Below are 12,244 nucleotides of genomic sequence, written 5' to 3'. Positions count from 1 at the left end.
TCCAAGCTGTGGGCAAGGCCCTCTGATTTCACCATGGTAAAGTCTCTTGAATATGCCCTCTTCTCTCTTTTGATAATCTCATCATCACCTTGATTATAGTAATAGCCTGCTGGTGGGTGTGCCTTCTTTTTAGTCTCTCCCCATTTCAATCCATTTTGCATTCAGCCACTAAAGTGATTTTCCTAAAATGAAAGTCTAATCATGTCACCCACCCTCTTCCTCCCAATCAATAATCTCTAGTGGCTTCCTCTTGCCTTCAGGAGCAAATACAAAATGCTGTTTGGCATTTAAAACCCTTCATAACCTAACTCCCTCCTACCTTTCCAGTCTCCTCACACCTTATTCCCTGGCATGTAGTCTTTGGTCCAGTGCCACTGGCCCCCTCCCTGGCTGTTTCTTGAATGAGACTCTCCAATACCCTCCATCTCAGCTCTGGGCATTCTCTCTGGCTCTCCGCCTATGCCTGGAATGCTTCCCTTCCTCTAACTGGGACTACTGATTTCCTAGACTCTCTTTACATATCAATTAAATCCTTTCCTAACCTCTCGTAGTTCCTGTGCCTTTTCTCTGTTATCTCCCCTATTACATCATAAACTCCTAGAGGGCAGGACTGTCTTTTTCCTCTCTTTGTTTCCCCAGGACACAGTGACAGGCACATACTAGTTACTTAATAGATCTTTATGGAATTGAACTGAATTGAAATGCCTGCCACTAGCTAACATGCTGCTGTATGGATTGTGGCCACACTGTTGGACTGGCTATCGTCCAGGACTCTGCAATAGAATGTTCTGCCTAGCGGTCACATCTCACTCCCAGTTCTCATCTCTATGATTCTGTGTTGTATTAGGAACACTCGACCTGGATTCAGTAAGGACTTGGGTTTCAGTCCAGCCTCCAGCACTTACTAGCTGGGTGACTATGGATGAATCACTCAAGGTCTCTCATCTTTAGTTGGAAAATGGGAACAATAATTTGATCAGATAATTCAACATACATTTATTACAAATGCCCACTATGTGTTAGGTTTTCAAGAAAAGAAGACAAAAATGAAACAGTTTTTGTTCTCGAGGAATTTAAAATCTGAATTGTCTATTGACCTTGGCTTCCAATGTCACTGGTAAAAAATACTCAAGATGCCACATACATCATTATATGGAACAGCAAGAGGGTGTAGCAGATAGTCAGGGAGCCCTAAGTGCAAACCCTGCTTCAGTCACTTACTAACTGTATGACCCTGGGCAAATAATTTTTATGTTTCTAGGTCTCAGGTTTCTCAGTCTGTAAAATGAGGGAGGGTGGGATCCAGCTCTAAACCTATGATCTTATGAGTCTGACCCCAAGTCTGGATTATTCTCTTTACTTGAGATTTTCTGTCATTGCATCTATTACCAACTCCAGCTGACTGAATCTTGACAATTCACGCTCCTGTTTGGGACAGGACAGTTTGACTTGTGAGATTCATGACATTTGCCATCGCTGCATGTACGGCGGTGTCTTGAAAGCCCTTGTCAGATAGTTTCTCAAAGAACATGCTGACTTCCCCAATACAGTTCAGTTTTCTTTCATTGTACATCTGAAAATCATTTTTTTCATGTACTGATGATTTAAAAGAAATCAAAATTTCCAACTTGACTCAAAAAAATTGAAGTTTGGTTTTTCCCAGCGATGGTTGCATGTGCTTATAAGCCATAAACAGAACATGTTTCATATGTCAAAGGGAGAAAGAACAGAAGGAAACAGAATGTTTTCTGAAGGGAATGATATTTTTGATTTGCCAATGGAGATTTCAGAAACAGCTATTTTTATTAGGGAACTCTGTAGATTTGCTCTTGGGTTATGGCTAGACCTGTGATTTCATTCATATAGGAAACTCTAGGACAGAGGATTCTATTAATGCAGGTTGACACCTTTTCTACAACTTATAGTCATAGAGAGATGCCTAGAGCATGCTGTCACACTCAAATCGAAATGGGGACACTAATATCTCTGAGCTGCGTGATGACTTCAAAATGTAGTGTTAATTGTTTTATTGCATTTTTATTTGGTTTATTAAATATTTTCCAATTATATTTTCATCTAGTTCAGGCCATGCTTCGCTGTACCTCTGGCCTAGTGTATGAATCTGTTGGGAGTCATTTAGCCATTTAGCCAGGGGGAGTCAGAGGCAGGAGCTGAAACCAGGTATTCATGGCTCTGAAGTCAATTCTTCATGCATTAGAATATGAAGGTACAGTTCGTTATACCACACTGCCCACATCTTTGATAATAATATCTGACATATGATAATAAAGGCTCTACATCTTGTCTTAAGACTTTCAGGGGCGGCCAGGTAGCACAGCGAATAAGAGCACCAGCCCCAGTGTCGGGATGACCTGGGGATTGAATCCGGGCTCAGACACGTAGCACCCACCCAGAAACACCTGGCCGTGTAACCTTGAGCAAGTTATTTAACCCCAATTGCTTAGGGGTGGCCAGGTGGCTCAGCAAGTAAAGATCACCGGCCCCAAAGTCTGGATGACCTGGGATTGAATCCGGGCTCAGACACATAGCACCCACCCAGAAACACCTGGCCGTGTAACCTTGAGCAAATTATTTAACCCCAATTGCTTAGGGGTGGCCAGGTGGCTCAGCAAGTAAAGATCACCGGCCCCAAAGTCGGGATGACCTGGGATTGAATCCGGGCTCAGATACTTAGCACCACACCCAGAAATAACTGCCCATGTAACCTTGAGCAAGTTACTTAACCCTGATTGCTTTAAAAAAAAAAAGACTTGCAGAGAACTTTTTTCACTAAATCTCTGATACTATAGGTAGCATAAATATTTCTACATCCAGTTTTGTAGACAAGGAAACAGACACTCCAAGGAGTGGTTGCTTCTCTAACATGACTGAATTGGTGAGTCTCAAACCTGGATTCAAACCCCAAATTCCCTCACTCTGAGGCCAGTTTTCTTTCTATTGGAAACATTGCCTTGAATAATATAGAGTAATTCATCCTTTCCGCTGCAATTTCTTAATCTGTTAAATGAAAATATCTGCAGCATGTCTACTCTGTAGAGACATGGTGTAGGTAATAAATTATATCTTCCTTCCTCCCTCCCTCACTTCCTTCTTCCCTCCTTCCTTCATCCCTCCTTTCCTCCCTTCATTCCTCGCTCTCTCTCCTTCCCTTCCTTCCTTCTCCCTCCCTTCTTTCCTTCCTCCCTTCTTTCATTGACATGGTTAATTTGGGAATTTGTTTTGCAGGAATATATATACATATTATATATACACAATACATTCATATATATATATATATATATCCATATATATTAATTTATTTATTTTTAGTTTTCAACATTGACTTTCTTAAGATTTTGAGTTCCAAGTTTTCTCCCCATCTCCCTCCTCCCTCACCCCAAGACAGTGTATAAATTGATATAGGCTTAACATATACACTAATATTAAACCTATATTCACATTAGTCATGTTATAAAGAAGAATTAGACCCAATGGGAGAAACCATGAGAAAGAAGAAACAAAAAAAAAAAGAGAGAGAAAGTAATATGCCTTGATTTGCATTCAGACTCCATAGATTTTTTTTCTGGATGTGGACAGCATTTTTCATCATAAGTGTTTTGTAATTGCCTTAGATCTTTGCATTACTGAGAAGACCTAAGTCTATCAAAGTCAATCATCACACACTGTGGCTGTTACTGTGTACAATGTTCTCCTGGTTCTGCTCACTTCACTCAGCATCAGTTCAAGTTTTTCCAGGTTTTTTTGAAGTCTGCCTACTCATCATTTCTTATAGCACAATAGTATTCCATTACATTCATATACTACAACTTGTCTAGCTATTTACCAATTGATGGGCATCCCTTCGATGTTCAATTCTTTTTTTGGGGGGAGGGCAATTGAGGTTAAGTGACTTGCCCAATGTCACACGGCTAGTTTTTGTGTTAAGTGTCTGAGGCTGGATTTGAACTCCAGCCCTCCTGACTCCAGGGCTGGTGATCTATTCACTGTGCCACCTAGCTGCCCTAATGTCCAATTCTTTACCACCACAAAAAGAACTGCTATAAATATTTTTGTGCATATGGGTCCTTTTTCCATTTTTATGATCTCTTTGGGATACAGCCCTAGAACTGTTATTGCTGGGTCAAAGGGTATGCATAATTTTATAGCCCTTTGGGTGTAGTTCCAAGTTGCTCTGCAAAGGTTGGATGTGTTCACAACAATACATTAGTGTTCCAATTTCTCCACATCTTCTGCAACATTTATCATTTTCCTGTTTTGTCATTTTAGCTAATCTGATAGGTGTGACATGGTACCTCAGAGTTGTTTTGAGTTGCATTTCTCTAATTAATAGTGATTTAGAACATTTTCCATATGACTATAGAAAGCTTTAATTTCTTCCTCTGAAAACTGCTTGTTCATATCCTTTGACCATTTATCAATTGATAAATGATATACATGATATAAATGAAATACAAGTGAATGACTTGTATTCTTGTAAATTTGACTCAGTTCTTTACATATTTTAGAAATGAGGCTTCTATCAGAGACAGTAGTTATAAAAATTCTTTCCCAGTTTTCTGCTACCCTCCTAATCTTGGCTGCATTGGCTTTGTTTGTGCAAAACCTTTTCAATTTAATGTAGTCAAAAATTTTCCATTTTGCATTTTATAATGTTTCCTTTCTCTTGTTTGGTTATAAATTCCTCCATTCTCCATAAATCTGACAGATGCACTATTCTTTGTTCCCTTAATTTGTTTATAGTATCAGCCTTTATATCTAAATTGTGTATCCATTTGGATTTTATTTTGGCATCCATATATATTCATTAAAATATATTTTTATGATATAAAATATAGATATATAATTATAACATATAGTTATAAATATATAACATAAAATATAAAATAGTTTTTTCTTTTTGGAGGGGGGAAGACTGGGCAATTGGGATTAAGTGACTTGCCCAAGGTCACACAGCTAGTAGATGTTAAATGTCTGAAGCCATATTTGAACTCAGGTCCTCCTGACTCCAGGGTCGATACTCTATTCACCATGCCACCTAGCCACCCCAAAATAAAAATATTTTAAAAAAATTTTCTTGCCTCCTCAATGAATTGGAGAGGGGAGGAGAGAATTTGGAACTGAGAATAAAATAAAGTTGAATTTAAAGAGGAAAAAATAATATATTATAAATATTTTGCTATTATTATAATTGTATTACACAAAACAAGGAATAAATGCAAACAACTTTTACTGGTGGAACACCAGAAATAGTTAGCAATATAAAGATGTAGTCATGGGAAAGGGGAACTCTTCCATCTGTGTCCTGCATACCCCTAAATAGGACAATTCCCTGAAAGTATCTCAATTTGGTCATGGTCCTGTCCCACATTCATCTGAGCTATAAATGTAATTCAAGTGTAAAGCAAGGCTACTAACCTCTTGGCAATCAGAGTGGGTTCTCTCTTGGAAATTCTCAGTGATAATTGCACCCATCCAGAATCTCTCTGGGAAAAATGATCACCATGTGGCTTATTTTAACAAACTTAATTCCTGTAAATAACCAAAGTCTTTGTAATCTGCAATCTGGCTTCCATCTTCATCATTAAATAGAAACTATTCTCTCCAAAGTTACCAATGATCTCTTAATTGCCAAATTTCTAAAAAAAATCCTCAATCTTCTTCCTTCTCCAAAGCCTTTGACTGTCTATCGTTCACTCCTCCTGGATACTTTCTCTTTTGTAGATTTTTGTAACACTGTCCTCTCCTGCCTGACCATGTTTGTCTCCTTTGATGGCTCTTCAGCTGCGTCCTGCTCAGGAACCATGGCTGTCCCCTTATGCTCTGTCCTGGACCTTTTCTTCCCCTCCATCCTACTTCACTTTGTGATCACAGCAGTTCCCATGGATTCAATTATAATCTCTATGTTGATCATTCCCAGATCTATGTATCTATCACTAATCTCTCTTTTGGGCTCCAGAATTAAACATCCCATAGGCATCTTGAGCTCAATATGTTCAAAATAGAAGTCATTCTCTTTTCCCCAAATCCTCTCCTCTTCCCGACTTTCCTATTGCTGTTGAGGACACTATCATTCCTTCAGTTACCCAGGCTCACAACTGCAGTTTCATCCTCAACTCCTCAATGCAACTCACCCCACATATCTAATCTATAATCATATCTTATCATTGCTAGCTTTGCAGCATTTCTCACATATATCTCCTTCTCACATAACCATTGCCCCAAACCAGCCACTTATCATCTATCTCTTGTCTAAAATCCATGTGTCTTTCTGCTTCGTACAAATAAGTAGATAAAGAGAGATTTCAAAACTTAAGACATTTTTTTAGCAGCTATAATTTCTACCAGTAGAAAAGATGGAGGAGGAGAAAACTCAAAGAAATTATTAGCTGTGTGACCTGGACAAGTCATTTAACCTTGATTGTCTCCCCTCCTTCCCCCAAAAAGAAATTAGTAAGTATTCTATGTACAGAGAACTTTGTTCCCATAGGGCATATGTAAATGCTAAAAAAGATAAAACAGGAGCTATAATTTAAGGTTCATGTATGAAAGTTGATTTAAGATACTGTAATTTACCACATAATTGTTGAGGGGTTTATGCCAAAATTTTTGGCAAAAAAGTGGGGTGCAACCATTATGTGAAGCTTTTAAAAAATTGTGCTGGTATTACATAAAAATAATTTATTACTAAGCTGCCTTTGTTGCAAGATTAGAATGCATGGAATACTTGTGAATATATATTAAAATTGGGAAGATGCAAGTCTTGCCACATCATGTGACTTACCCATGGAAGCTTTGCCTGCTTGCCCTTCTCCCCTTATGCTTCATTGGGTGGAGGGACAATACCATCAGTATCAGCGCTCTGAACAAACCATGCAAATCAACTTTTGGAAATACACTGACAATGCACGTGTACTGAGAATTCTAGTTCTGAAAGTTTGGAATGCATGAGAGAAAAATGCGTATCCATACGCCACTGGTGAATACATTGCTGCTGTTTACCTGTTAAGCGGCATGAGGCATAGAATTATACCACGTGACGATTATGGATGAAAAATTACAAACCTATTTTTAGACAAAAAAACAAAAACAGGGTGTGATGATTATGTAGCGGCAGATGATTATGCCGTGAGATATGGTAGCCCCTGAATTAGAGAGAGTTGAAATGAAATCATCTGCCTGCCTTGTCCAAGTTCAGTCTTTCCTAAATAATTCTAATCTATCCCCCCTTCATTCCATCCTTCACACTATTACCAAAATAATATTCCAAAAACACAATTCTGATGGTGCTACTCAGTCTCTCAAAAATCTTCAGTGGTTCCCCATGACCTCTGAGATGCCATGCAAATTCCTCAGCTTGGTATTTCAAGCTCATCACAGTGTAAGAGGAGCCAAGCTTTCTAGGCTGATTTCACATTAGTCCCCTTCCTATATATTACTTTCAAGCAAAACTGACCTATTTGCTGGTTCCTGAATTCCACAACTCATCCTTTGCTTCTGTGCTTCTGTACATGTTTTCCAAAACTAGAATACCCTCCTTCCTCATCTCTGTCTCTTAAAACCTCAAACTTCATTCAAGACTAGACTCACCTCTCACCTCTAGGAAGCCTAATTTTTGCTGTCCTCTCCTTTTTCATTTGATCACATATAGTTATCTTTTCCACACTGCAACTTTCCCCATCATGGTTTCAATATATCAGGGCCCATATAAAAAACTAAAGGGAATTTTGGGGGAATTTTGCAGAAGTCACAGATGACATGCAGACAATATAGAAAATGTTTAGAAAATGTTCAAAAATGCATAAAATATATGTATAGTATTGTATAATATCAACATATTTTATATTTTAATACCACAATAATTCAGACTTTTTCTCTAGTATGGAGGCCCAAAACATTTTATAAAGACTTTCAAGATCATGGGGGCATGACGTGGAAGGGGTAACTACACATGCTTTTCTGTCTGTATGTTGTATTCCCCTAGCAGAATGTAAGATACTTGAGGACAGGAACTAGCTTCATTTTGTCTTTGAGTCCCGGGCACCTAGCAGACTGTAGATACTTAAGCAATACTTGTTAGAGTGGATGTTTAGGGGTAGAGGGAGAGGAAGGGAGAGGAGAGTGAGAAAAGCCACAATGAAAGTAGGAGAACTCCTTAGGGGATGATGTTTATTTTTTCATTCATACTTACTGGGCTATGCGATAAATAAGAAAAATAATAGAACTAGATAAATAATGAATGGCTTAAAAGAATCCAGACAACACTATTCTATTTATTTTTTTCCCCATAACGTAAGAGCAAGATAGTACTTAGATTAAAAGGCAACACATTTTGAGGGAAAGAAAAAGTAAACTATTTTCTTTTTCTTTTCTTTTTTTTTTCAGCCATCAATCAGTTTGTTTTTTCTGGTAAGTCACCATTTTTTTTTCTTTCTCTAAAAATATATATGCTTGAAAGCTGGGAAATACTTTTTTTAACCATTGCTTCTGATAAAGGCCTCATTTATCAAATATATAGAGAACTGAATCAAATTTATAAGAATGCAAGTCATTCTCCAACTGATAAATAGTCAAAGGAAATGAACAGGAAATTTTCAGATGAAGAAATTAAAGCTATCTATAAGCACATGGAAAAATGATCTAAATCACTATTGATTAGAGAAATGCAACTCAAAACAGCTCTGAGGTATCACCTCACACATATCAGATTGACTACTATGACAGAAAAGGAAAATGATAAATGTTAGAGATGTGGGAAAATTGGAACACTAAGGCATTGTTGGTGAACTTGTGAACTGATCCAACCACTCTGGAGTACAATTTGGAACTATACCCAAAGGGCTATAAAACTATGCATACTCTTTGATTCAGCAATATGACTACTAGGTCTGTATCCCAAGAAAGCATAAAAAAGAGAAAAGGACTCACATGTGCAAAAATACTTATAGTAGGTCTTTTTGTGGTGCAAAGAATTGGACATCGAGGGGATACCCATCAATTGGGGAATGGCTGAACAAGTCAGGGTATATGAATGTAATGAAATACTATTGTGTTATAAGAAATGACGAGCAGGAAGACTTCAGAAAACCTGGAAAGACTTATGCGAATTGATGCTGAGTGAAGAGAGCAGAACCAGGAGAATGTTGTACACAGTAACGACAACATTGTGACATGATCAACTATGATAGATTTAGCTCTTCTCAGCTATACAATGATCTAAAACAATCCCAAAAGGCTTATGATGGAAAATACTATCCACCTCCAAAAAAAGAACTATGGAATATGAACACAGATTGAAGCAAACTATTCTTGCTTTTTTTGTTGTTTTTTCCTTTCTTGTGGTTTTTCCTTTTTGTTCTGATTCTTCTTTCACTACATGACTAATGTGGAAATATATTTAACATGATTGTACATGTGTAGATCATATCAGATTTCTTGCTGTCTTAGGGAGAGGGGAGAGGAGGAAAAGAGAAAAATTTTGAATTCAAAATCTTATAAAAATGAATGTTGAAAACTATCATTACATGAAATTGGAAAAAATAAAATACTATTAAGTAGAAAAAAACATATATGCTTTGTCTTACAAATCATTCCACGTGCTTACTTCCTCCAGGCATTGGATCACTTGAGTCTTAATTAAAAAAAAAATCTCTCTATAATAGAAAATGTGTAGGACTGCATATACTTGGGTGGCCCTAGTGAATGTGGCGCCCTAGGAGGATTTACCTTTCAGGGCCTCTGGAGAGCAGGGTGGGAAAGTGTGGGGGAGGCAGGAAAGAGGAAGGAGCTGAACAACTGCATGGTTGTTATGCAGTCTTATGCCTATACTATAAATTAGCTCATTTCTGTACAGGACTGAGACAGGAAGTGAGGAGGCTAGCTTGGAAGCAATGACAGTTGCTGGGGTCAACAGTTGGTCCATGATAAGAATAAAATATGGTCACTTTGATCTTTTTCAAAGTCACAGACACAGGCTCCTGGAGGTAACAGGTAACCAGAGATGAGACTCAAAACAGTCATTCTGACTCTGAGGCCAGCTCGCTATTATGATACACTGACCCCAAATGCCTCTAACAGGAATTTCTGACCTTAGATCTCTGAACTTGAAGAACTTTTTTTTTAAAATAACTGTATTTCAATATAATTTATTTCTTTTGTAATACCATGCATTTTATTTTATGCACTTAAAAGAAGGACTCTGTCTGTAGGCTTTGCCAGACTGCCAAGAGACCATGACACAAAAGAGTTAAGAACTCTAAAATTGTGTTTTAAAAGGAAAATGAAGTAGGCATAGCTAGTACTCACTATGACCAAATTCCCAAATTTATTTCCCTTTCCAGAAACTTAGTGTTGCTGCCAAATTCTAAAGACCCCAGGCTAACATCATCCCTTTTAGGGGCCCAAGAAAGTGGGGTGACCATCCCTTACGAATCAGAAAGGGCCTGTTTATAGAGAAGAGTATTTAGCCAACAAGTTGCCTTTGCTAGTTGTACTGTGATCTCTCTTTTTCTTGGAATTCCTGATGGTTTTCACCTACAACAACTGTCATTCCCCAGCGGCTTGGTTTGGATCTATCTCTCTGCCTGGTTCCGTTGATTAGCCAGGTTGGATGTCTCTTTTAGGTCTCATGATCATGAGGCTGCTAATAGAACTAGGCCCCCTCTACTCTTCAGTATGAACTTCCCAGCCCTGCTTTCCCTTCTGTTGAAAAGTCGTATTAAAACCACTTAGGGATTCACAGACCTTGCTACTATCTGGTGGTTCAGATAAATTGTTCTTAGGGAATTCACATTGAGTCAATTGCCCCAATGCCAGCTCCAGCAGATAATGAGTACTCTGCTGAATCTCTGAGAAAAATTTCTTTTAATAGTTCAGTATTATTTCTAGACTCTGATTCAGTAAAAGGGGCAGTGAGGCAGACAGAAGATTATATTTGGAATCAGACCTGAGCTTGGTAACCCACGCCTGCTCCTGGGGAGCGGTCTATCTCTTGAGCTTGGGAATTCTAAGCTGTGGTGAGTTATGCTGATCAGGTGTCCACACTAAGTCTGGCACCAATACAGTAAGTTCTTAGGAGCAGGGTACCACCAGGCTTCCTTAGGAAGGGCAACTGGCCCAAGCTGGAAACAGTTCTTGAGCAGATCAATAGATTGTTGGATAGTGGGACCAATTCCATGCCACTGAACAAGATAGGGGAAACTTATTTTCCAAAAACAACCCTCCCTTTCACCAAACTGGGATTGGAGAATTCAAAGACAAGTTCCTAGCTCTGACACTTTACCTCTCTGGGCCTGTTTCTTCATGTGTACAATAAGAATAATCGTATCATAGACTAAGGAGATAGAGTTCACTTAGCACAATCCTTTCAATTTAAAATGAGGTTAAAATGACCTGCCCAAAGCCCATAGGTGGGATATAATAGGGCCAAGATTTGAATTCCGAATCCAGTAATTTTTCTGCCATACTGTGTTCCTTAATCACTATTTTAAAAAATTATTTTTTTCAATGACCATAAATTTTTTCCCTTTTTTTTTTCATATCTCCCTTCCCTTCCCCCTTGAGAAAAAGAAAGACCAAAGCTTTGTAACAAAAAAGCATAATCAAGTTACAAACACAAGATTTAGAACTAGAAGAGGAGGTTGAGAATATCTATTCCAGGGGTGGTGAACCGGCCACCTCAAGCCACATGTGGTCCGTTAGGTCCTCAAGTGTAGTCCTTTGAATAGAGGATTTGTTCTGTGAAGTTTGAGGCCAGTCACACAAGGATAATTATTCTAATTATTATTATTATTATTTACCTAAAGAATTTTAGGAAAAGAAAATTTTTATGAGCTTGAGTTATCTTTTATGACCAGTGCTTTACAAATGATATGCTATTGATAAATGTTCTTTGAATGAATAAGTGAATTGCTGACAGAATTTTTCAAATGATCTCTGATGCCTTATTGCTTAGTAATTCACATGCTTGGAACACACTCCAACTTTTCTTCCTGTTGAAAGGCTCAGCTCTGGTGTTTGTTTCTCTGTGAAGTCCTTCTTCATTGACCTCCTTCCCACTTCTCCCTCCCCTCCCCCTTCCTTCCTCCTCCCTTCCTCTTCTCCCCTTTCCTTTTTTCTTTCTCCCTTCCTCCTCCTTCTCTCTCTCTTCTGTCCTTCCTCTCTTCCCCCCTATTCTCTTTCCTCCCTCTCCTTCCTCCTCTTTTTCTTTCTCATCCTTCTCTTCTCT

At 38.3% G+C, this 12,244-nt stretch overlaps 1 long non-coding RNA gene across 1 annotated transcript in view; it reads left to right on the top strand.

Moving 5' to 3' along the window:
* The window catches only part of LOC138155674 (uncharacterized), a 47,941-nt gene that overhangs the window by 3,307 nt on the left and 32,390 nt on the right, over positions 1-12,244 (top strand). Inside the window, exon 2 of the long non-coding RNA XR_011166931.1 lies at positions 8,404-8,427. This is a non-coding gene — a long non-coding RNA (uncharacterized lncRNA). The remainder of the gene's footprint in view (positions 1-8,403; positions 8,428-12,244) is intronic.

The sequence above is a fragment of the Petaurus breviceps genome, unplaced genomic scaffold, assembly GCF_028583685.1.
Source record: "Petaurus breviceps papuanus isolate PSGF00001 unplaced genomic scaffold, PetGlider_PUasm1.0 154, whole genome shotgun sequence".
Lineage (NCBI taxonomy): Eukaryota > Metazoa > Chordata > Mammalia > Diprotodontia > Petauridae > Petaurus > Petaurus breviceps.
The sequence above is the reverse complement of the archived record's forward strand: the minus strand, read 5'-3'. Positions and strand labels throughout refer to the sequence as shown.